This window comes from Mustela nigripes, chromosome X (genome assembly GCF_022355385.1).
Source record: "Mustela nigripes isolate SB6536 chromosome X, MUSNIG.SB6536, whole genome shotgun sequence".
NCBI classification, from domain to species: Eukaryota; Metazoa; Chordata; class Mammalia; order Carnivora; family Mustelidae; genus Mustela; species Mustela nigripes.
The window spans coordinates 67,360,311-67,383,924 of record NC_081575.1 but is presented as its reverse complement, the minus strand read 5'-3'; the positions used below and the strand labels follow the sequence as shown (position 1 = coordinate 67,383,924).

The window sequence follows — 23,614 nt, the reverse complement described above, 5'->3', positions numbered from 1 at the left end:
TTGTCCTTTGGCTCAGTGTCCACCATCATCGCTTATATATCCTTGGAACAGATGAGAACTCAAAATGAAGCAGAGCGAAACCCTGATTACTGTCTTAGGCAGCTGCCCTTCTGTGGGCTGTGGAGAAAAGCTAGAAGGAACTCCCTTAGGAGCCAGGCTAGCCCCTCCCTGCTTCTCATCTGTCAGTCATCTCCAAAGGCTCTGAATATTAGGAAGAAAGGACCAACCTTCCAGCTTGCCTGCCCTTAGGCTACTGGATTTTCTCCATGCCATTTTCACACAGCCAGAGGACTTCCCCTTCTTTAAACCCACTAAGTCCTCCAGCCTTCTTTCCCTCTCCCTCAGTCCCACAGTCACTTCCTTTGGACCCTTCTCACTGCCTTCCAGAGTCCCAGCTCTCACCAGGGGGTGCCAATGACCCAGCAAACTCACCACCCTGGACTCCTAGTCCTCCTTTGTAAAAGGTCACATACATTCACAGACCGGAAAAAAGCAAGACGGTGGGGGGGGATTTAGAGTGGATAAATGGAGAAAATGAAGGAGAATCAAAATAATAGTTACTACTATAACAGGCCCTGTTCAAAGCACTAAACTTACATTAATTCTCTTGGCTGTTCCTCATTTCACATCAACCCCAGAGTGACGGTTCCCATTCCCCCAGCAACTCTTAAGGGGATGGAGTTTAAAAAGCCTTCCCTAATTATTGTTATTTGTTTAAGTGTGATAATGGTATTATATTTTTGAAGCCCTTACCTTCTAGAGAAACATAATGGAGTATTTTCAGATAAAATTATATGACATCTGGAGTTTATATTAAAATACTCCAGGTGGGAGAAAAATGAGAGGAGGAAAGATGAGCAATGAGTGGCAAAATGTTGATAATCGTTGAAGCTTGTTACAGAAGTTCATTATCCTCTTCTCCCTACTCTGCCTGTTTGAAATTTTCCATAGTAAAAATATTTTTAAAACTTTGCTATCTAATCTGCAAATAACACTGAGTCACCTGTACTCAAAGACCGGAAATAAGATAATGAGGGAGAGTTCAGAATGGGTAAATGGAGGGAGGGATGGGGCAGAATCAGAACAATAGCTATTACTAATATAACACTTCAGTGCCAAGCCTTGTTTCTACACAGTTTACATATATTACGTCTTTCCAGCCTCACAACAACCTTGTTCGGTAGTGTATGCTATTATTACCCACCCTTTATACATAAGGAAACTGAGGCACAGTAAGATAGAGTAACATATACAAGTGTACACTGCTTGTGGGTGGTAAAGCTGGGTTCCAAACCCAGCACTCTGGTTTTTGGCTTTTTGATTCTTTTTTTTTTTTTTTAAGATTTTATTTATTTATTTATTTATTTAAGAAAGAGAATGCTCAAGCGTGCAGGGGAAGGGCAGAAGGAGAGTGGCAGTGGAAGAGGGACAAGCAGACTACCTCCTGAGTGGGGAGCCTGACGTGGGGCTCAACGTGAGTCAAAACCAAGAGTCAGACACCCAACAGACTGAGCCACCCAGGGGTTCCTTGACACTTTGCTGTTAAACATGATGCAAGTTAGATGTAGAAAGCAGCTGATGGGTGAAGATAAGGGCTCATTCACTCACGTACTTATTCATCCATTTAATAGATATGTATTGAGCCTTCACAAGATGGCCAGGCAAGCATCTGGGTGCCAGGGATACAATAGTGAGCAAAACAGACTGGTTCTTGCTGTGAAAGAGTTTGGAGTTTGATGGGATTGGGGGGGTGCTTGAAATAATGATCATGCAAGCATGTGGAAAATTACAAACCATGATGAGGGCACAGAAGGAGAGCTCCAGGGAGTTCTGAGAGCATATGATGAAGTACCTGGCCCAGTCTGAAGGGGCTGAGAAGGTCTTTCTTTCTTTCTTTCTTTCTTTTTTTTTTTTTTTAGATTTTTATTTATTTATTTATTTATTTGTCAGAGAGAGAGAGAGAGAGAGAGAACGCGAGCAGATAGAGAGGCAGGCAGAGAGAGAGAGAGAAGCAGGCCCCCTGCCGAGCAAGGAGCCTGATGTGGACCTCGATCCCAGGACACTGGGATCATGACCTGAGCCGAAGGCAGCTGCTTAACCAACTGAGCCACCCAGGCATCCCGAGAAGGTCTTTCTGAGGAAGTAACATTTGAGCTGAGAGCTGAAAGATAAGGAGGAATTAATGGGACAAAAGAAGGGAAGGGAAAAGCATTTCAGGCAGGGCGAAGAGTACAACCAAAGGCCCTGGAGCAGGAGAGAGCTGGATACACATGAAGAACTGGAAAGGCTAAGGCGGTGGGAGCAAAGCCTAGAAAGCTAGAGTTGGAAGGGCTTTTTGAAGTCCAGTGCAATGTCACAGGTGAGAGAAGTGCCCCTGGGAAAGAATGATCCAAAGTCACACCCTGAATCAGTGGCAGAAACAGGACTCAACCTAGGTTCCTTGACCCCCAGCCCAGTGCTCTTTTCCAGCACAGATCATGGCTTTCCTGCATATAAGGAGAAGGGAGGTAAACTGGGTGTCAGCACAACATTGCTCACTGGGACAGAGAGTGGCAGAGAGTATTTTTGGAGATAGGTATAAATAAGTAAATGAAGTCTTCATGAGCAAGGAGACCAAGGGTGAGTGAGTTTGGAGCCAAAGAAGAGGGAAGTAATTTAGAAACAGGAAGAATTTAATGTGTGACTCCCAGATCCCTAATTAGGCTTTTCTCCCGCTATTTCTAGCAAGGGTTCTAAAGTGGATGGGATTTGTGGGGGGAGGGTTGGAGAAGAGTACTGAGGCTGAGGTCCTTGGCCCCTCATTTGAGGGGAGGGGAGGATGCTCGGGCTCAGCGGCCCAGCTGCGAGTCATCTCCAGCTCTGCCAGCAGGGGGAGCCGGAAACCGAGCTTCCTAAGAATGGCGGCTGGCTTGGCTGGCGGCTGGCCTGACCCCCGGCCTGGAGAAATCTTCATGGAAGCTAGTCAAGTCAGTCCAACATGCTGTGGAAATGACAGGAACTGAGGGGAAAGAGGGAGCCAAGAGTTGGGATTATCCACAGGGTCTTTGCACTAAATTGCAGTCTTTGGTAAGTGCCTTCTGAACCTGCCTCCTGGGGTTTCAGCAGAAGCAGGCAGGCACCTAAGGGTAGAGAATCATTTGACAGGAGAAAGCTGCTGCATGAAACATGGCCTTCTAACACTCCTTTTGGACTACCTCATCCATTCCCCAAACCTCACAGTTCTGTCTCTAACCTCATCCTTTTTCCTGAGTCTCAGACCTAAAAGGCCAACTGGCTGCAGGGACCTATCTTCTCGGAAGCTTAAACTCGACATGGCACTGAACTCATCTCCCATCCTCCCCGAGTCTTGTTCCCTCAGTATCTCTCATTTCCATGAACAGCACTGCCGCCACCACCCCCAAATCATTCAAGTCAGAAACTGGGAGGCATCTTTCCAGATCCTGTTGGCTCTACCTCCAAAATATAACCAAAACCCAAACACTTCCCTTCATCTCCTCTGTCACCGTTCTGGTCTATGGCATGGTCATCTCTCACCTGGCTCACTGCAATAGCTTCTTGATTTTCTCCTTGCTTTTCTTTGTGCCCGCTCCCCACTGTTTCTGCACCCAGAAACTAGAGTGATCTTCCAAAGACACCGATCTGATCATGTCATGGCACTGTCTAAAACCTTTGAAGCCTCCTGCTTGCCCTCCAAATCAAGTCCTGCCTCCTCACCGTGGCTTTCAAGGTCTTCCAAATCTGGCTCCTGACTGCTTCTCCAGCCTTATGACTCAATTTTCCACAGCCACTAAGCGTGTGTGCACGTGCACACACACACACACACAGACACACACACACACACACACCACTCGTCTCAAACTGAAGCACTTCCACTTAAATCTTGCTTTGCGTGCTGTTTCCTCTGCCCGGACTTTCTTCCCTTCCTTTTTGTCTCACTATCTCCTCTTCACTGCTTGCCTCTCAGCTCAAGTTTTCCAGGGCCCTTCCATAATCCTTCCCAACAGTCATCCTCTGGGACACAATGTGATTCATTCACCCTGCTTTTATCATTGGATTAGTCCACAGAATGTGGCTGCCCGGTTACCTCTGGCTCACCCATGATCACGTGAGCTCTGTGAAGGACCCATCAGTCTTTTCTACTTTATAACTTCACAGAGCTTAGCCCGGTACCTACATATAGTAGCCAATAAGGAATACTTTTGGATGGATGATGAATGGGTGGATGGACGAATTTGTCAATTTCTTGGTCTCAAAGGAGAGCAATAGACACCATGTTGGAGGGCTATAGTGAGGTCGTGGGGACCAGGAACCAAGGAAGGGGGGAGGTCCAAGCCTGCCTATCCCAGCCACACTTCTTGCCAGCACTGACTCTTTCTTATACCCGCCTCAGGAAGGACTCAGAAATAGCACAGAGCAATCTGAGTTACACCCAGGAATGGGAGACTCCTTTCTATTCTCTTCCCAAATCTCGTGCTGGGAGAAAGCCACCCATGTCTGGCTGTGAAATGAATGGGCTCCAGCCAGTGCCTAGTGTTGGTAGATTCTCCAGATGCCCCATGCCCACTCATTCCCCACGTCAAAAGCATTTCTGGAAGCTCCCATGAGTTCCTCCTCGGCTCCCGCACCTTCTTCCTGCAGCCGCAGAGAAAGGCTCCCTACACGGCATGGGCGCCTATCCAAAAAGCTGAAGTCAAGGCTTTTCCCTGATGTCAGCAAGAAGGGATCCCTGGGGGCCCCAATCCTAACCTCTGTGGTCCTTTGCCCTTCCTCCTTGGCACTACCTGAGGCAGGAAATAAAATCTACAAGCTCTTGAGGGGAGGATGGAGGGTTACATTTTTCTACAGCCCTTCGAAGGCCTTGGCCCCCTGCCTAGATGTGAGTCAGGAACTGTATGTCTCAGAGAATTGGCTTCCCAGCCATCTGCTCTGAGCTTAAAGAGCCTAGGGGCCCTCATTGGATGCTCTGTTCAAATTAGCCAAGAAGGGCAGGGTGAGGACAACAGAGCAGGCGGGATCTTGGCCAGTCTAGGCCTCCTAGACTGTGTGTGGAGGAAAGGGGAAGATATGTGACACCAGGGCACAGTGAGGGCATGGCAAATCCCCAAGCAGAGAGCACCTCTCACAGCCCAGCTGCACTGCTCCCAGAGCCAAGCCTTCCCAGCTCCCCTTTCGAGGGAACTCATGGCTTTGTGAACACCTACTTTATGCTGGCCCACAACAAGCAAGAAATTACTGTTCTCCTTTACCAGTCACAAGAACCAAGGCTCAAAAGGGTTAACTGCTTTACACAAAGTCACAGCAGGTACGCCTCAGATTCAAAGAGAGCAAGACCAGGACCAGGGCATCAACTTCCAGACCCTTGGTAAATGGTTGCCAAGGCTACTAGAAAATGATTCTCCCTTTCAGTGAGCAGGTAGGCAGTCTGAGGACAAAGGCGGGGAAGGGATACAGAAAGTCACACTCCTTCTATGCCTAGGACATAGCTTGCTCCATCCAGGAGAAAACATGTCTTTAACCCTTTAACATACATTATATCCGGTAGTAAGAATGGGTCAGTTTCATACATGGAAAATTTTAGGGTGGAGACAATGAAAGACTTACTTAAGGTCTCACATCAGAGAGTAAGAGATAAATGAATCAATCCGAGAAACCAGACAGATCCACTGCAGGAAGCCTGATGAGGCATCCCTCAGTCCCCAAATCCCCTCAGCCCTGTACATTCACAGGATTGAAGAACCAAGCACCAGGCATAGTTGCCGGAGGGGGGGGGGACATTTGGTGACTCATAGAAATAGGGAACCCCTGGGTGCCTGGGTGGTTCAGTCAGCTAAACGTCTGTCTTCAGCTCAGGTCATGATACCGGGGTCCTGGGATTGAGCCCCGCATTGGGCTCCCTGCTCAGCATGGAATCTGCTTCTCCTTCTCCCTCTGCCCCTCTCCCTGCTCACACTTACTCTCTCTTGCTCACTCTCTCTCAAGTAAATGAATAAAATCTTAAAAAGAAAGAAAGACCTTCTGGGGCTGATCTTTAGCGTACCAGGGATTTTCAACCCTAGATTCATGTTAGAGTCACTGGGGATCTTTTAAATAATAATTGTGTTGCAACATATGTATCCAATAAAGGAAGAGTATCCAGAATATATACAGAGCATTGACAAATCAATAATAAAATGACAACCTAAAAAATACAGGCGAAAGATAAGAACAGACACCACATGGGAGAGGATATATGAATGATGGATAAACACATGAAAAGATGACCACCATAGTCATTAGGGAAATGCAGTTTAAAACCACAGTAAGAGGGTGGCTCAATGGGTTAAGCCTCTGCTTTCGGCTCAGGTCATGGTCTCAGGGTCCTGGAATCAAGCCCCACGTCAGCCTCTCTGCTCAGCAGGAAGCCTGCTTCTCCCTCTCTCTCTCTCTGCCTGCTTCTCTGCCTACTTGTGATCTGTCTCTCTGTCAAATAAATAAATAAAATCTTAAAAAAAAATAAAACCACAGCGAGGGATGTCTGCATGGCTCAGTGGGTTAAGCCTCTGCCTTCGGCTAGGGTCATGATCCCAGGGTTCTGAGATCCACCGAAGTCAGGCTCCCTGCTGAGCAGGGAGTCTGCTTCTCCCTCTGCCACTGCCCCTGCTTGGGCTCTCTCTATCTCTCTGTCAAATAAATAAAATATTTAAAAAGAAAAAAAAGGACAGACAATACAAAGTGTTGGCAAGGTTGTGGAACAACTGTAACTCTCATATTTTGTTGGTGAGAGTGCGAATCGGCACAAGAATTTTGGAAAACACAGTCTCAAGCAAGTTCCACATAAATCCAGCAATTCCACCCCCAAAGAAATGAATGCACATGCCTATGGAAAGATTGGGATGACACAAATATCTCTGGATGGGTGAATGGCTAAACAAACTGGTGTGTCCACACAAGGGAATACCCTTCAGCAATGGAAGGGACTACTACTGATCAGTGCAACAACTTGGATAGATCTTAAAGGTATTGTGCTACAGGAAAGAAGACGATCTCAAAATGTCACATACTGCTCAATTCCACTTATATGTAGTTCAAGAACAATCAGAATGAATCTATGGTAGAAATAAAAATGGTGGGTTCCTCTGGCAGGGGTGGGGGCATTGACTGGGATGGTGGAAATGGTCTATGTTTTTACTGGGGCGATGGATACACACTGCCCACAGTTACCACAATTCGTTGAACTATATACTTAAGACCTACGCATTTTATTATGTGTACATTATGCCTTAATTTAAAATGTCCAGCTCTTAACTATAGAAAACAAACCATGGGTTGCTGGAGGGGAGGAGGTGTGGGGATGAGATAATTGGGTGATGGGCATTAAGGAGGGCACGTGATGTGATGAGCACTGGGTGTGACACGCAACTGATGAATTATTGAACAGTACATCTGAAACTAATGATGTCCTCTATGTTGGCTAGTTGAATTTAAATAATAAATATATAGTTAAAAATAAAATGGATGGACCATTAAAAATAAACAAAGAAACAAACAGACAAATAAAATACCATGTCCTGGTCCACCTCTAACTAATTAAATCAAAATCTCTAGAGGCAGGGCCTGGGCAAGGACCTTTTTTAAATCTCCCCAAGGGACACTCATGTGCAGCTGGTTGGAGAATCATTGATTAATATTACCACGATCTTTCCCTAGCAACAGACTCTTTCAGCCTCCTGTGTCATGGAGACGTTTCAAAGGTGCCCATCGAAAAGAGTCCATCCTAGGATCACCAGCAGAGGTAGGCAAGTGGGATAGGTGAGCGGGTGTAGACACTTGCCACATGTCTCAGAAGATGTTTCATATCAATCCATAAAAACACTGCATTTCACACTTTGAAATGGCTAAAGTAGTGAATGTACTGTTTTGTGACTTTCATCTCAATTCAAAAGATAAAAAAAATTCAAGACCTTCCTAAGTTTACATACTTACTTATTTTTAAAAGATTTTATTTATTTGACAGAGAGAGACACAGTGAGAGAGGGAACACAACCAGGGGGAGTAGGAGAGGGAGAAACAGGCTTCCCACCAAGCAGGGAGCCTGATGTGGGGCTCAAACCCAGGACACGGGGCTCGATTCCAGGACCTGGATATCATGACCTGAGCTGAAGGCAGACGCTTAATGACTGAGCCACCCAGGTGCTCCAAGAGCTTCCTTAGTTTTAATGGCTACATATATTCTACTGTGAGAGCGTACTTTAATTTCTTTGACCAGTCCCCTGTTGGTGGATATTTTTCCAGTCTGCTACTACAAATATCCTGGTACATGCATTCCTGTGAATATGTGCGAATGTATCTGTAGGATGATTTCCTAAAGGTGGAATTGTTGGGGTCAAAGAGTAGGTGTCTTTCTCATTTGGGCAGAAACTGCTAAATTGTCTTCTGTAAAGGATGGGCGATCTTCTGTTCCCATCAGCAATGTACCAGAATGCCTGTTTCCCCACACCCTTGCTGACAATGGTTTCTTAACCTTTAGATCTTCGCCCTTCTGCTTCTTAAAAAGTCATAACTCATAGTTTTATTTTCATTTCCCCTTAGAGTAGGTCTTCACTGAGACCAGTCAAGTGGAGAACAAGCATGTCATTTTGGGTGTAGGGAGGGAGGCAGTTACCTGTTCTAGCATAGGGTTAGCTTTGAACAAGTCACCAAGAATCCCAAGAATGCTTTCCTGAGTATCAAGGACTCCCAAAGGTCTCTCTTAGGTCCAGACCTCTCACTCAAGCACCGGCCTCCTATATCAAGGCCTCCCTGATATCTCTTACTGAACACACCCAGAAGTATGGGTTCCCAATCCACCTTCCAACCTGAGCTGCTCCAGTCTTTCCCATCTCTGTGAATGGCACCACCATACACCGAGTTGCTGAAGCCCCAAATCTAGAAACTAGGAACGTCGTCTCTTCTCTGTCCCACACCCAACCCATCGCCAAGCCTTTCAGGCTCTATCTTCAAAATACATCCTGAATCTCTCCGCTTTTCCCCACCCAACTGTAAGCACCCAAGTCTAAGCCACCTGGCATTTGCCAGTGACTTCCTAATGGGCCTCCTTATTCCCATTCTTGTCTCCCAGTCCGTTTTTCTTATTAAGGTAATTAAATCCATTCTTCAATCAGCAGCCAGTAACCTTTTTAAAAAAATAGAAACCAGATCACATCATTCCTTTGCTTAAGACCTTTCCTGAGTCCACAGTGCCCTGAAAATACCATCCAAACTCCCTATGGCGCCCTGCAAGTCCCTAGCGCTCACACGGGTCCAAATCCCATCCTGTTTGTTCATTTCACCTCAACCACATGGGCTTTCATTCTCTTCTTCAAACAACCAAGGCCATTTCCACCACAGGGGCTTTGCATTTGCTGTTCCCTCTACCGGGAACATTTTCTCCTAAAATCTTAGCAAGGCTGGCTCCTTCTTAGCGTCCAGATCTCAGCTCTCTGTCCTGTGAGACCTTTCCTGACCCATCCTCTCTAAAGTAGCTACCCCACCTCCCTCATCCTGTTTATGTCCTTTGGAGCCCTTACCAGTATTGAGACGTTTCTCCTTCCTCTGTTTACTTCCACATTGTCTGTTCCCCTCCAGAACATTAGCTCCATGTTTGTATCTCCGATACCCACACTAGTTCTGAAGCACCGTAGGTGCTTAAAAAATATTTGGAAGGAATGAACTGTTCGGTAGTGCTTTCTTGTTTTCAAAGCCTCCTCCTGCTCTCCGATTTAAAGAGGGAGGAGGCCATCAGAAAAGGAAGGGTTGTTTTTCAACACCAAGAAGGGAACAAAACTGATTTTAAGTACTGGGGTCCACATCTCTCCAAATAATTAGAAAAAAAAAAAAAAAAAAAGTCTAACCAAAGCTCTCCTTTGAAACACTGGGGAGCCTCCTTTAAATTATCGTGTCTCATTGCAAGCAATAAAACAGCCTTCTTTTGTCAATATTCTCTGCTTCAGATTTGTCACTAATTCCAGCTGGCCTCGTCCCAGCCAATCTGAATGACCGAAATGCAGAGTGAATACAATTTAATCAGCGGCTCGGCCCCCGCGGGATGAGCTGGCGGTGTCTCTGTGGGCCTCGTCGCTAAAAGGTATTCCAGGGGCAGTGATTTTTGCACCGAATAAAGGCGGGCCAGCAGGAACCCCGCTCCTGCGGCGGGGGAATCTGGCAGGCACTGAGGCAGGGCGGGGGCGAGGCGGGCGAGGCGGGCGGGCGGCGCGGGCGGGCGGCAGAAAGGCGGGGGACGAGCAGGAGAGAAGACAATGCACACGCACGAAGGGTCATAGTACAAACTGTTCCGGCCATGATCTCCTTTCTGCCCCCAACGAAGGCCTCGGGGCCGGTTCCTCTTGCCCTGGGACCACGGGGAAACCGAGGCTCTGAGGGCCCTGCCTGCTATCTCAGTGCCCGCGGAGGGCACCACTCCCCCGCCTCATCTCCTACCGTCCATGAGCCCGGCGGCGCCGGGGCCGTTGCTATGGCATCTCTGGAGTGTCACAAGTGCCCAGGAAGCATACAAATCGACCTGCGTGAGACATAGCCCTGTGCAAAACAACTTCCAATTTACTCGCAATAATTACCACCCCCAGATAATCGCCTGTACCTAGGCGGGCGAGGAGGGCTTGGAGGGGGAAGGGAGGCAAGAGGCGAGCGGGGAAGGAGGAGGGAGGGGGGAGGGGGGAAGCACCAGGCCAGCGGCTGCCCTGCCAAGGGTTTTGAGGGAAGGGTAGGGGGAGAAGAGAAGTGGTCTTCCTGAATTCGGCACTGAGAAAGCGCTCTGTTCTGAGTGGTTCTGGAAACTTGCATGGTCTTCTGGATGGATCCTCTCAGGGCATTGCATTCAGTAGGTACTGGGCACTCCAGTGGTGGGAATTTTGCCTGGCATTGGGGATGCAAAGGCCAGTTCTTGCAGTGGAGGCTCACAGAGTCCTGGGAGCCAAAAATAAAATAAGATAAAATAAAATAAGGCAGCGAGACACACAAACATGGTGCAATTATAAGGGCCATCATTCATTCAACATGTATTTATTAAGTACCTACACTATGCCATGCACAGCAATGAACAAAACAGACAAAACTCCTGCCCTCATGAAGTTTCCATTGGAGTGGAAAGAGACAACAACTTTGTAAAAGATAAATAAAAGTAAACCGTTAGTTGGTGTATTTGGGTCCTCTAGAGAAACTGAACCGATAGGGTGTGTATAAATACCTAAAGAAATTTCCTGTGAGGAATTACTTCATACGGTTTTGGAGGCTGGCTAATCTGGGATATGCAGTGGGTGAGCTGGAGACCCAGGGGAGCCAATGCTGGAAGCTTCCATCTGAATCCCAAGACAAGAGAATAAGGTCCCAGCTCCAAGACAGTCAGGCAGAAAGAATTCTTTCTTACTCAATCTTGTATTGTATTCAGGCCTTCAATGGACTGGGGGGAAGCCCACCCACACTGGGGACAGTGATCTGCTTTTCTCCAGGTACAGATTCAAATGTTAATCTCATGCAGAAACACCCAGACTTAATAGTTAATGAAATATCTGCCCCCCCACCCCCTCCCGCCTGTCAAGTTGACACAGAAAACGAACCATCACAACCTGGTGATGAGAGGCGTGGCCATAGTTGCTGACAAGTGAAAAATAAAACAGGAGAGTAGGAATAGAAAGTGTGGGCTGGGGGTTGCCACTTTAAAGGAGGCGATGGAGAAAGTCTCACAGAGAAAGTATCATTAGAATGAAGTCTTGAGAGAAGTGAGGCAGGGGTTCCTGGGTGGCTCGGTGGGTTAAGCGTCTGCCTTTGGCTCAGGTCCTGGCCTCAGCATTCTGGGACCTGATGGGAGCCCCCGCAGAGGCTCCCTGCTCAGTGGAGAGGCCTCTCCCTCTGCCCCCACCCCGCTTGTGCTCTCTCTCAAATAAATAAATACAATCTTTAAAAAATAACAAATTAAAAAAAGGAAAGAAAGATGGGACGCCTGGGTGGCTCAGTTGGTTAAGCAGCTGCCTTCGGCTCGGGTCATGATCCCAGCGTCCTGGGATCGAGTCCCACATCGGGCTCCTTGCTCGGCAGGGAGTCTTCTTCTCCCTCTGCCTCTGCCTGCCATTCTGTCTGCCTGTGTTCACTCTCTCTCTCTGACAAATAAATAAAAAAAATATATTAAAAAAAAAAAAAGGAAAGAAAGAAATGAGGCAGCAAGCCATGCGGATTTCCAAAATGTTCCAGGCAGAAGGAAGGGTAGGTACAAAGGCACTGAGGCAAGAGCATGTCTGGTGTGTCGGAGGTACAGTGGTGGTGAGTCCAGGCTACCTGGAGCAGAGTAAGCAAGGTCTCCACGGCAAGGAAAGAGGCAGTGACAGAACACGGGGGCCACGGGGGCCAACGTGAGGATGGATACTACCAGTGAAGGGAGAGCCATTGCTGGATTTTGAGGTGGAGGCCCAGGATTTGCACTTATGTTTCAGTAGGATCCCTCCAGCTTCTGAGTAATGAATAGACCGTGTGTGCAGGAAGGGTGGTGAGGGTCAAGGGTGAAGCAGGCACACTGCTAGGGGCTATTCTATTGCGGCAATCCAGGTGAAAGGTGATGGGAGCTTAGACCAGGCTGGCCCTGTGGAGATGATAAGAAGTGGTGAATCTGGGTATATTTTGCAGGTAGAGCCAATGGGATTTGCTGACGGATCAGACATGTGGTGGGGTGAAGAGAGAGAAGGGGCGCCTGGGTGGCTCCGTGGATTAACCATCTGCCTTCAGCTGGGTCATGATTGCAGGGTCCTGGGATTGAGCCCTATGTTGGGCTCCCTGCTCGGTGGGGAGTAAGCTTCACCCTCTCCCTCTGCCCCCCTCCCATGGCTCGTGCTCTTTCTCTCTCTCTCTCTCTAAAATAAACTTTAAAAAAGAAAAGAGAGGAGTCAGAGACGATCAAGAGGGAACATGTCTTGGGTCAGGTATTGAGGTATGAACTGGAGAGAGTTCAAGTGCATGGGGACTGAGGAGTTAAATTGAGGCCCCCCCACCCCCGTCCTTTTCTGCTGTATGACCTTGGGCGAGTTGCTTGCCATCTCTGAACCCAGGTTCCCTCCCCTGCAGAAACTTACAGGGCTGTTTTGAAGATTTAACAAGGGGAGGGATAAAAAACCCCAGGTTCCATGGCTGGCACAGAGTAGGTGCTCCCTGAGCAATTGCCCCCTTGTCCCTCTCTTTCTGAGGAAGTTGGAGAAGCTTCAAAGTAGAGCCAAGATTAGGGACCGTAAAGGATGAGTGCTGTTTTGTTGGGGATGGATCCTGGCTGCCTCAGTCTGTAGGGCCTTTGACTCTTGATCTCAGGGACCGTGAGTTCAAGCCCCACGTTGGGGGAAGAGCTAACTTAAAAAAAATTAGAGGGGTGAAAGGGCTCATTCTTCACAACAAGTGGGACATGGGGAATGAAGCCAATGGCCAGGCAGGCCTTAGTGGAAGTCCTGAGGTGGGGAAAGCTGCAGGAAGACAGGGAGCACTGGAGCATGGAGAAAGTATAAGGGAAAGTCATGTGCAAAGAAAGGGGATGGTGTGAGGGGAGGGGAGGCCGGCCTCCCGCCTCCCTGGTTCTGCCTTAGGCCAGCCCTGGCTCAGAGGACTTTTGAAACCGTCTCAGTTACGGGATGAAGTTGGTCGTAACTATGACATACAAATTCCCAGCTCGGCGAGGGGTTGACTGGGCTCTGTGCTATGAGGAGTCACACAACAAACATCTGGCTTGGCTACCGGCCAAGACAGGGGACCCCCCCCCCACCTCAACCCCGCCGCCGCCACCAACTCTGGCCATATACACACTGATTGCAAACATATGGCCCCCAAGGAGGGGACTTTCCAAAAGGCCTCAAGAGCCATCTTTCTCTTTGCCTAGGGCCCCTTACTGCCTTACTTCTTGCATGAAAGCACGAATTCCTCTTACATGGGACAAATAAGCCCATCCCCAGGACCTGCCACCCCCAACCCCCAGAACCATGAACCATCCAATCTCCTCACTTCATGGGAGGCTCTGACAACATCTGCCTGGGTTCCCATCCAGTCCCATGCCTGTTCTTGATCTCTCTGAGCCTTATTTTCCACCTCCACAGAGAAGGATATAAATGACACTTCCTTTGCAGGCTTGATGAAAGGCTCTAATGGGATTATCAGAGACTGTGACTCAGAGGCATTAAGTACTGAGAAGAGCGGATTGACCCCCGCCCCCGACTCCACACTTAATGCTACCAATTATCATTAGGTGATTCAGAGGAAAAATTGTACCAAATGTAAAAAGAGGAAGAAAGTCCAACCAAGTTCTGATTTTTCCTCTGATGACTACTTTGATGGAGACCTTTGAAATATCAACTGTCATATGCTTTCTCCCAACACTTTTGTTGTTGTTCCTGCTTTTTGAATGCCCTCAGCATGTTTAGTGAGCAACTGGGCTCTGGAGAATATGGATTTGGAAACGGTAATAGGTCAGACACATTCTTCTTGGCCAGGAGCAGGGAACATTCAATAGCGTTTACTACCTGCCAGGGAATGTTCTAGGTCATTTTATCCTCCAAATAGACCCTGTGAGGTTGGTATAATTATTATCCTCCTTTTATAGATGGGAGAGGTAAGACTCAGGGGAGTGAAGTGACTTGCCTACCATTAAACAGAGGGCAAATGCTGGTCAAGGTCTTGTCCACAGGCAGTCTTGCTGCAAAGGCCCTATGCTCCACTACAATGCTATACTGTCTCTTCAAGCTGTTGGATCAAACCCTGTGAGATCCTCGTATCCCAAAGGGGAATGGGGATTGGCTGAGGGAATGGCATTGGCTCTCAGCAGCCCTCACCCTGAGTAGAGAGACAGCCCCAAACCCTTATCCTCATTGAAAACTACACGAGGGCTCAAATCGGCAATGGGGCTGCCCAGCGACTCTCTTTGGGGAGGGATCTCTAAGTCCCAACTCTGTCTCAGGCATACCACCTTTCTCCTCCCAGGAGAGCAAGAAGACCCTCCACAGTGCCTTCTGGAGGCTTTTCACTCCTCCCCCAAACAGTGGTGCTCATCTGCCCTCACCTTTCTCACCCTGCGCACCTGGGGGACCTCATCCCTCCATGACTGGAATCACCTTCTTTATCCTTGGCGCTTGGTCCAGATCCCTTCTCTGAATTCTCAAACCATCTCTCTGGCTTCGTGTCTCTCGTGGATCTAGTGCTCCACCTGCAGTGTGAACTCAGTGGGTGTCTTCTTCCTCAGAACCTTCTCCTCCTTCCGTGTCCCTGTTCTTGAGGAATGGCTCTGCCACTTATCCACCTCTTCAGCCAGAACCCCAGGAGTCATCCTCAAGTTTTCTTTGCCTTCGCTGCCCACATCCCATCAGGCACCAGGGCCTGTCAATGTTACCTCCTACCTATCTCGTGAATCTACTCCCTTCTCTCCATCCCCACCGCCACCTCCCTAGTCCAAGCCACAACCATCAGGGAGATGAAGTAAAAGGCAAAAGCCTTCTCCCTGCCCCCTCTGCCCCCCTGCCTCTATTCTCCCCCTTCCAATCCATCCTTCACCCCGCAGCCAGGGTGACGGCGAGTTCTTTTCTAATTTAATTTTATTTTAGATTTTATCTATCTATTTGGGACAGAGAGAGAGCGCACACATACTAGCAGGGAGAAGGGCAGAGAGAGAAGCAGGGTCCCACTGAGCAGGAACCCCATGTGGGGCTCCATCCCAGGACCCTGGGATCATGACCCGAGCTGAAGGCAGATGCTTCACCAACTGAGCCACCCAGGCACTCCCCAGGGTGAATTCTTTAAAACACAACTTAACACAATAATTGACATTAACAAAAACCCAGAGCTCTTTGGTTTCTTTATTTTTCTGAGGATTAAGTTGAAATTCCTATACAGCCCTGATGCAGCACTGTGCTATTAAGCAAGCCGTTTACCAGGATGGGCTCTGGAGTTTATATTAAACTTCAGTCCTGATGCCAAACCAGCTAGTGTGACTTTTGGTCCACTCTTCACCTCTCTGACCTGTAATTCTCTCACTTGCTTGGTAGGACAGAACAGTTCCTAGGCAGGAGGATGGTTGTGAGGGTGCGAGTCCCATGCTGAGCTCTTTGCCCCACACAGAGGTGCATAAGTCAGTCACTGATGGTCAGATAAGAGAAGTATAAAGTCATCCGTACCAGCCATATACATTATTACTGATTTAATCAACTAATGATTAATAATCATTGTTCATGACATCATGGATCTTGTTAAATTGTACTATACATTATGATTATATTAATTTGGCTTTTATGATTATCTCTCTAGCTGCACTTCTCCCAACTCCCCCACCTCCCTTCCCTTTCCTTTTGTTGTCACATACTTTGACCCACCCGATCCCCCAGTTTTCTCACTGTGTCTCCCTGTTAAATTTTTCTCTCCCCACCCTGATTCCTCCAACCTCTTTTTGTATTGCTAAGTCCCTTGCAGGATCAGTTCAGGCATTGATTTCTCTGGGCAGCCTGCCCAGACCCTCCCAAGACCACTGAAGATGGCTCTTCCGTGGGCCTGCGGAGCACCCCGCCCTCCCTTTTTAGAGCCTCTATCATACTGTATGTGTCAGTCTATCTGCAGTTCTGCCTTCCATGGTTTCAGTGACCCAAGGCTGCCCGTGGTCCAGAAGCAGATGGTCCTCCTAACATAGCATCAGAAGGTCAATAGCAGCTTAATGCTACGTCAAGGTGCTTACGTCACTCACCTCATTTCGTCTCATCATGCAGGCATTTTATCATCTCACATCATCACAAGAAGAGTGAGTCCAGTACAAGAAGATATTTTGGGAGACAGAGACCGCATTCACATAACATTCATTGCAGAATATTTCCGTAATTGTTCTATTTATTCATTGTTGTTAATCTCTTACTATTTCTTTATGAATTAAACTTTATCATAGGTACATGCAGATAAGGAGGGAATAGGGATGCCTGGGTGGCTCAGTTGAATGTCTGCCTTTGGCTCAGGTCATGATCCCGGGGTTCTGGGATCGAGCCCCCCATCGAGCCCCTTGTTCAGTGGGGAGCCTGCTTCTCCCTCTTCCTGCCATCCCCTGCTTGTACTCTCTCTCTCTCTCTCTCTCACTCTCTGACAAATAAATAAAAATCTTTAAGAAAGAAAAGTTAAGGAGGGACTACTGTATTTCTTGTCACACTCCTGTAATTAGGCTGTCAGTTTGCTGAGGAGCTCTGTGTCTTATTCACCATTACATACCATGCTCTTAGCACCACTGGGCACAGAGTAGTTGTCTAATAAATGTTTGCTGAAGTCTGTCTGCATGCCCCCCTCATTAGCCACACCCCCTAACTCCCTTCATGGGGTCCAAGGCCCCGAGCCAAAACTCTTCAGAGCTAAAAGCTGCTACCTGAGAACACAGAATCAGAATGAACCAAAGCAGGTGGTTTAACCAACTGGTCACTGCAAGAACTTTCTGTCTCTGCCCTAGGGGTATTTCTCTCCTTGGGTTCATAGCCATCTCATGCTCTGTGGGCTTGGTGAAGGTATGGGTATTAATGTGTGTGGGCGGGGAAGAGATTTAGGACAAGTTGATTCATCTCAAAAATGAAGTTCAAATGCAATGAACTTCATTTCTGTCATCTGTAAAATGAGGACTAAGGTCCACCTGGTGGGGTCATCATGGAGATTTATTGAGGTAATACATGGAGGTGCTTTGTAAACTGTACAAGACCACATGTGGCGCTTGATGATGATCACGCACAGAAAATGTGTCGCTCTTTGGCTCAAGTCTTTTCAAGACCCCATGGACACAAGGGGCCTCCTGCTTATACAGCATTATCGTTAACAATCAGGTTACAACTGATTGACATTATCACTTTCTTTATATTTGGCAGATCTCCAGCCTGTGGCAACATGCTGATCACCATAGAGACCTGAGAAGTGCCCTCGCCTCACTGGTACCACATTTACAAACCAACCCTTAAAGTGGATTATTTTGTAGTTGGCTGCTTTCATCTATTCAATGTTGATTCTATTAGTTCTAATTTCAGAGGGTGACATTTTCTGACCTTGTCCCTTTAAGCACAAGCAAAAACTTTGGCTTTTTTTTTTTTTTTGGAAGTGAAAAATATATAGTGTGCTTGGGGAAACAGTGAGGAAACAAGACAGATGGAGGGGAGGGTTTGTTCAGCACCCACAACATGCCAGTAACTGGGCTAGATAGTAGGGATTACAGTGGGGAACAAGATTAACCTTGTGGACCTCACAGACTCTGAGGGAGATAGACAATTAAATAGACAATTTTTTAAATCAACATATAATGTATTATTTGCCCCAGGGGTACAGGTCTGTGAATCGCCAGGTTTACACACTTCACAGCACTCCCCATAGCACATACCCTCCCCAATGTCCATCACACAGCCACCCATTCCCCCCCACCCCGTCCAGTAACCCTCAGTTTGTTTCCTGAGGGCTATGGTTTGTCTCCCTTTCTGGTCCCATCTTGTTTCATTTTTCCCTCTCTTCCCTCCATGACCCCCCTGCCCTGCCTCTCAAATCCCTCTTATCAGAGAGATCATATGATAATTATTAGACAATTTTTTTAAGTAAGCTCTATGCCCAATGTGGGGCTTGACCTCACAACCCTGAGATCAAGAGTCACGTGCTCCATCGAGTAAGCCAGCCAGGTCCCCCTAAATAGGCCATTTTAATACACCGAGGTAGAATCTAGGATGGGAAGAACAGAGAAATGGAGTGCTGAGGGCACTTCCCAGCAGTTTCCCAGAGGAAACAATACCTCAATTGAGACCTGAAGGACCGCCGAGAGTCGAAGAATTTCCTGTAAGAAAAAAGGGTCAAAAGGATATGAAGAGAGGGGCACCTGGGTGGCTCAGATGGTTAAGTGTCTGACTCTTGTCAGCTCAGGTCATGGTCTCAGAGTTGTGAGATGGAGTCCCATGTCAGGCTTCGCTGTCAGTGCAGTGTCTGCTTGAGATTCTCTCTCTCCCTCTCCCTCTGCCCCACCCACTGCTCGTGCTCTCTAAATAGATAGACAGATAGATAGACAGATATCTTTAAAAAAGAGAATATGAAGAGAGATGGAAACAATGTAAATTTGAAGGCCTGAGAGAAAATCAGGGACTATAGAAACAGAAGCACTGTGGGGGTGGGAGGGAGGAAAAAAAGGATGAATTCTAAAAACAAGCTAAATTAGGGGTACCTGGGTGGCTCAGTTGTTATTCGTCTGCCTTCAGCTCAGGTCATGATCCTGTGGTCCTGGGATGGAGGTCCGCAGCAGGCTCCCTGCTCAGCAAGAAGCCTGCTTCTCCCTCTCCCACTCCCCCTGCTTGTGTTCCCTCTCTCGCAGTGTCTCTCTCTGTCAAATAAATAAAACAAAATCTTAAAAAATAAAAAAAAAAAATTAAAAACAAGCTAAGTTTGAGATATTTGGGGATCTTCCAAGAGGAAGACTATGAGGGTCTGATGGTCCAAGAAAGAAGTTGTGGTGATTAGAGACCTGGGAACTGGGAGATACTGTGTTGTTCTATTGAGAAAATAGCTTAGGACCACAATGGAGATGGCTTGCAAGGATAGCCCAAGGAATTTGGACCTGAGTCTATAGGCAGTGCTTTTTGTTTTTTTAGAATTAAAAATATTGTATTTATTACTTATTTGAGAGAGCATGAGCAAGAGAGAGCACACACAAACAGGGGGAGTAGCAGACTCCCCACTGAGCAAGGAGCCCGATTGTGGGACTTGATCCCAGCACTCTGGGATCATGACCTGGGGGGAAGGCAGACACTTAACCAACTGAGCCACCCAGGTACCCATAGGCAATGCTTTCGAACAAGAGGTTCTGAAGAGGAAGTGACACAATTCAAGCTAGGGTCTAGGAACTGGGCTGCAGTGTGTGGTGGAGAGACTTGGGTGGGAGGAGAGGAAGTTGCCCATGGCACAGGTGGCTGAGAGGATGGAGAAGGAGGGTGTGTGTAAGGAGTGGTGGGGAGCACACTCAACAGGACCAGTGCGGCCAGCTGGGTCTTCTGGCATGACCCACATGGTGTGCTGGCTCATACCAGCTCCTGAGAGCTGACTGTTACATTTTCAGGACTTTTCTGAGCCACATGTTAAAAACAGCCACTGTTAGAAATGTAAAAAGTATAAATATTTAAGCTATATTTAAATGTTAATATATAAACTTAGAATTCAGCAAATTCTATTAAATGCAAAAGTAATAAATAAATACTAAATGCTTATTACTTCCTAATCATTTTATTTTACTATTACCTTGATGAACTCGAGATTATTTATGCCTATCGTATATACATTGTGGAAATGCTATAGAATGGGGGGCTGCTGCTCATCTCCACCCAGTTCCCTGTTCAGTGACATCACAGTGGTAGCTTGAAACTGGCAAATGCTATGCTCAGGACTTGAGGGTTTGTTTTGCTGATGGTCTAGAGTTAAGGAAGCAAAGGAGAAAATGTTAAAATGCAGATTAAACTTCAAGCACATTGTATCTTGTAGCCAATACATTAGGACTAGTACAAAAAATTAAGGAGATATTCTCTCCGCATTTGGGAACTATTATCTGAGTCAGCAAAGAAGTTGCTCACGTTGTTGACAAATGAATGACGTTCTTATGAATGTCTTTGTTGTTTCACTTTTGTCTCATGTGTTAACACAGACCGAAATATTTGTCAGAACTACATTTCTTAGTCGATTGTAACTGTAATCATAGATTGATATGGCTATAAGAAGTTGGCAAAGATCAAAGAAAGCAATCTGTGAGACCCAACTGGTTATATGGAATGCATAATGAAGAGAATTGCCTATTTCATTATTATTTGCAAATTGTGTTATACATCCTTTGTATCAGTGAAACATCATAAACCTGTGTACATGTATATGTACACATTTTTTTAGAGAGCTGGCTGTTAACATTTACGAGCACACCAGTGATTTTTATACCTGTTCATGGTTGCTAGAACAGCTAAGAAAAATGTAAGAGTATATCCCTAGGAAAACCCCAGGAATAAACTGAAAAACTGTTGGCTCTTGGAAAGTTTCTTCTTTCTGTTGTTGTTAAACAATGTTTGTTCTCTTGAGAACATTTCTGTTATTATTATTTATTGTTTAAACAGTATAACATTCTCAAGGTCCCTGGGTGGCTCAGTGGGTTAAGCATCTGCCTTCGGCTCAGGTCATGATCCCAGGGTCCTGTGATCAAGCCCCACACTGGGCTCCTTGCTCAGCAGAGAGCCTGCTTCTCCTCTGCCCGTCACTCCCCCTGCCTGTACTCTCTTTCTCTGACAAATAAATAAAATCTTTAAAATAAAAAAGAAATATTCCAATATTATTTGGGGTGGCAGACATCATACTATTTATTTGTTCCTTTATAAGTTTATTGTGAGAAATCAAACATACACAGAAGTAGAACTAGTATAATGAATCCCATGTAACCACTGCCCAACTTCAACATTATTAGTATATGGTCAATCTTGTTTACTTGGTCTTCCTCACTCACTAGATTATTTTATTTTTTAAAATATTTATTTATTTATTTGACACACACAGAGAGAGAGAGAGAGAGAGAGATCACAAGTAGGCAGAGAGGGAGGGGGAAGCAGGATCCCTGCTGAGTAGAGAGCCCGATTCGGGGCTTGATCCCAGGACCCTGAGATCACGACCTGAGCGGAAGGCAGAGGCTTAACCCACTGAGCCACCCAGGCGCCCCTCACTAGATTATTTTATTTTATTTTATTTTTTCACTAGATTGTTTTAAAGCAAGTTCCAGATGCTTGTCATTTCTTCTACAAATACTTCAGTATGTATCTCTGGAAAAGTTTTCATGATTATCTCACAAAAAATTAACAATAATTTCTAAATACCACCAAATATGGATTCAGGATATATTCTGAAGGTAGAACCAACAGGATTTTCTAATAAAATTACATGTGGCATGTGAGAAAAGGAGATGAATCAAGACATGTCCAAAGTGTTTGGCTTAGGTAATTGGTTAAGACAGTTTGCCATGACCTGAGATGGGGAAGACTATGGATAGAACTGATTGGAGTGGATCAGGAGGCAGTCGGAAGGATATCATTCTTTCTGTAACGTCTGGTTTAGAGCAGGAACATGGGATTGAGATATCAAAAAATTCAAGATGACTCTCTGGGCGCCTGGGTGGCTCAGTTGGTTAAGCGGCTGTTTCAGCTCAGGTTCTGATCTCAGGGACCTGGGATTGAGTCCGGTATTTGGCATCCTGCTCAGTGGGGAGCCTGATCCTCCCCACCCCCACTTACTTTCCCTCTTGCTATCTCTCTCTCTCTCTCTCAAATAAATAAATAACATCTTACAAAAAATCAAGATGACTTTTTGTAAACTATGAAGTACTACATAAATCCTAGTTGTTTGTAATCTATTAGTTCTCTTTAATTAATTAATTTATTTGACATACAGAGACACAGCGAGAGAGGGCACACAAGCAGGGGGAGTGGGAAAGGGAGAAGCAGATTTTCCGCTGAGAAGGGAGCCTGATGTGGATCCCAGGACCCGGAGATCAGGACCTGAGCTGAAGGCAGATGCTTAACAACTGAATCACCCAGGTGCCCTGTATTTTTCTTGTTCTCAAAGTTGTGCCATGCTGTTCTCTGACTGAAGCATGAGGGCCAGCCCACTGAAGGCAGAAGAGAAGTAAGCCAAATCCAGTAAAGGTCTGTTTGTCTCAGTCAGTTTCATCTCAATAACCATTTGTCTGCCTCCTGTTGAAATGATCTCTAAGTTTCCCTCCAGCTCTAAGATTTTATGAATCAAACTGGAAGCCTTAGGAAGCCCTACAATCACATGGGCCATTTTATTTGGAAATCTGTAGCTCAGTCTTATGATCTTCAGACTGCTTTAGCGAAGTATAGCCATACGACCTGGTTGTTAGGATGGAAATCTTTTCCACATCAGGGCCAGTTGCTAATACAAAAAAAAATTCCTGTGCTACTTTAACAAATAAAAAACAAAACACATTTAAAATGTTGTTTGCTTAAGCACAGTGAAGAGAAACAATCAGCAAAACTAAAAGCCAACCTATGGGGTGGGAGATAATTGCAAATGACTTATCCAATAAATGACTAGTACCCAAAATATGTAAAGAACTTATACAACTCAACACCCAACAACCAAATAATCCACTTAAAAAATGGGCAGAAGACATGGACAGACGTTCCTCCAAAGACATCCAGATGGCCAATAGATACATGAAAAGATGTTCATCATCACTCACCATCACTTACCATCACTCACCAGCATGGAAATGCAAATCAAAACTACAATGAGCTATCACCTCACACCTGTCAGAATGGTGGAAATCAACAAGACAAGAAACAGCAGATGGTGGTGAGGATGTGAGGAAAAAGGAAGCCTCGTGCACTGTGGGTGGGAATGCAAGCTGACGCAGCCACTCTGGAAAACAGTATGGAGGTTCCTCAAAAAGTTAAAAATAGGGGCACCTGGGTGGCTCAGTGGGTTAAGCCTCTGCCTTCGGCTTGGGTCATGGTCTCAGGGTCCTAGGATGGAGCCCCACATCGGGCTCCCTGCTCAGTGGGGAGCCTGATTCCTCCTCTCTCTCTGCCTGCCTCTCTGCCTA

General features: G+C 46.5%; 1 long non-coding RNA gene across 1 annotated transcript; it reads left to right on the top strand.

Moving 5' to 3' along the window:
- The first annotated feature begins 9,972 nt into the window (after positions 1–9,972).
- Positions 9,973–20,012, top strand: LOC132006734 (uncharacterized). Its single transcript, XR_009401200.1, has 3 exons — positions 9,973–10,102; positions 17,871–17,933; positions 19,230–20,012. It is a non-coding gene; the product is annotated as an uncharacterized LOC132006734 (long non-coding RNA).
- The last annotated feature ends 3,602 nt before the right edge of the window (positions 20,013–23,614 follow it).